Source organism: Poromitra crassiceps (genome assembly GCF_964638095.1).
Source record: "Poromitra crassiceps genome assembly, chromosome: 7".
NCBI lineage: Eukaryota > Metazoa > Chordata > Actinopteri > Beryciformes > Melamphaidae > Poromitra > Poromitra crassiceps.
In genome coordinates, this window is record NC_139628.1 from 15,795,356 (window position 1) to 15,798,497 (window position 3,142).

The following is a 3,142-nucleotide window of genomic DNA, read 5'->3' on the forward strand; positions in this document are numbered from 1 at the left end:
CCCAAGAACAGGCTTGACGGTGGGCCATTATGGGCCCTTTTCTACAATCCCTAACCATCGACCCACCCCTTTGCAGACCTTTCCCTTTCCCGTCCGCAAACTGGGTATAATCCCCTGGCATGTTGTTGCTTGTCTCCCAAAAATTCTTCATGAGCTACAGCACGAGAAGACTGAACAACTATGAGCGGCACTAACCAGTGAGATGAGCCGTCATCTCACAAATCACAAATCCATGGCCGCTTCCCTCCTGGCGTTCAAAGCTGTCAAGAATGCCGGTCCAGTTACATCACTGCAGATGACATTCACTACAAATTATTTGTGTCTAGGGCCGCGCCACGCGGGGCTTGCTCTCCATCCCCAGCAGGCTGCCTGTCACTACTGCAGAGAGCTGTCGTATGAAGAGCTCCGCTGACGTATGGAATACTTTGCCAATGTCGAGCTTGACGAAGCTGAAACTGCAAGCATCGCCACCGCGGCAGTCCCGCGAGTCGACCTTGCTCCACCAGCTCCCCTTACGACAGCAGCAGAGGACGATAATGGTGATGATGTCTTTTCCCTGGCCTCATCTGTCTCCCTTTCCCCACCTTCCCCGTCTGGAAGCTTTAGGTCTGGGGAAATGCTCACTGGAGAAGAGGCATTAAGGCTGATGCCTTCCCTCTCTCCGATTCCCTCAGTCCCGCTGAAATGACACTCTCCGCTAAAGTGCTCTTATCTGACCTCCCTGACATGAGTGCCAAGGTGGCCATCATGAAGGGGATTGAGCTCCCCCCAGCAGCCATAGCCTGCTCTCAGGTCATGTACTGTATATAATGAGCCTGCTGTCGAAGCCCATCTTCCCTTCTGGCCCAGCATACCAGATAGCAGCATACAAATAAAGGAGTGTGCTTTTGCTGAACCCAGCAAAGAAAAAACCCTGGCAACGAGGTGGGCTGACATTACGAGGGTAGCTGGCGAAACCGACTCCGGTTTTCCCTCTGTCCCACCTCTAGGAGACAGCCTGGTGGCTATCTTCTGTTGAGGCAAAATTTGCTGCAATGCTCTGCTGATTCATCAATAATTAGATATCCGTTTTAAATGTTCATAGGAGGTTTTATTCCACAAATATCTCCGTGCACGGAGGTCTCCTCTTGACTACATTTGTCAATACAAGAGCCACGAGTCATTGTTACATCTCATCATATACTGAAAACCAATGATGCCCGCCCCCCATCGTGGAGGGCAGTACTTTCCATTCAGCCATGTAGCTAATCTGATGTTCAGAAGAATACATAACAAATGTCTATTCCCACAGACACTTCCCAAAACAAGATACAGGTTCCCACAGGAACTTACATGTTCTCCTTGAACAGCAATCTTCCACATTGATGAAGAACACAGTTCACAAAATACATCTTAGAATTGTCATAATTAATAATTAATCAATCAATACACACTTGTGCCATGACAATTCCACACTTTTGATAAGAATAAATCATTATTATCAATATTAAAAATAAATTATTGATAAGAAACTATAAGTTCAAACACAGTCAAAGAAAACTAAAATAACTATCATCCTTAACTTGTTAGAAGAAAATGATTAATAAAAACGACTTCATCAATTTCAGTAAGTGGTGTTACATCCAACATCTTCCTGTTCAAACTTTTAGCAAAATGTTGTCATTAGTCCTTCCTTACTAAAATGAATCATTACTTTGCTAACAAACTTTTATCACGATAAAATGAATAACTATAAATAATTAACAATAAGAAAACAACCTGTGAAACATCAAATGATAGGCTGTTTGCCTTTCTGCATAGATCAAAATTTCCCTCTGTGTTCACAATTACAATTAATAAATCCTCACTTAACTGCATTTCGGTTTATGGCTAAGTAAAACCACTGGAACTCAAATTTCACTTTTACTTGTATTACAATGTATCGCTTGCTCAAATCAAACTCTTGGCGATGCTAAATATCAAATCAAGCATGATTATTTACCCAGGATTTCATAGCATAAGCAAAGTGTGTCAGAGGCGAGATGGCCTTTTATTGTTCCACACTTATATCACGTTTAGTAAATGGGCTCCTGTTTGTCCAATCGAAGACTGAAACCTTTAACTTGTTGCAGGTTACATTCTAATTAAGCCCTAGTTGGTAGTTTAGAATATGTTTATATTCATTTAACACACAATTTGATTAATTACCCCCAACCCTGCTTAATACACAATTTACACAACCTACAGAGCACATTAGTCAGATTAACCTCTATGTTTTGGGTTCCTTTCCAAGCATCCGGCAGACATACATCCCAAGTCGACTTTGGCATGTACTCTGCTCAAAAGGCCGGGAAATGAACCCGCGACCTATCAGCTCACAAGTCATCTTACAAGTCCAAGTCATGTCTCAAGTCTTTGTCCTCATCTCCGCTCTCTAGTCACACTGGAGTCCATTAACATTCCCTATATCAATCCCACACCTTTCACCGTTCCAAACATCACTCTTTCACACTGTGTTCACTCTTCCTCTGTGTCCATCTATGTTACTTCCCCTGTTTCCCTGCCACACCTTCCAAAGCACTTTATTACACAAATTATCACAGTTTTTACACAAACCACGCAAAGTATGACTCTCTGCATCCGATTCGCCATGGGGAAACCGTCACGAAGGATGCACTCGCTCGAGTGCACCACGCTGTCTGTCCTTCGCCATTCATCCTCCGGTTGCTTCACAGAGTGTGCACCGCCTGTCCTCAAGCTCACGCATGTGTGTGTGTGTATGCAAAGACAAAGCCAACCGCGCCGGTGGCATGCGCGTGCAGGCTGGATCTCAGCATCCGATGTCCCAATCTGATTGTCCCAATCTGCTTGTCCAATCTGATTGTCCCAGTCACACAGACACACAAAACACATTCACCACAACAACACAAAGTTTAAAAACAAACAAAAAGCAACAAAACAAAAAACTGCCAGTCATTTGAAGACCAGCCACATTCCCCCTTTGACAGATGCGTTCTTTAACGCATGTGTCAATTAATTTAACAGGCTTTGAAGAGCCATTCTACAGAAACCAATACTATCTGAGGCCTTCTCACAGTCCTCTTGAGAAAATGTGTGTGTGCTGGGCATGTGCTTATCTGGAACAGCTGCACTCTTTCAAGGC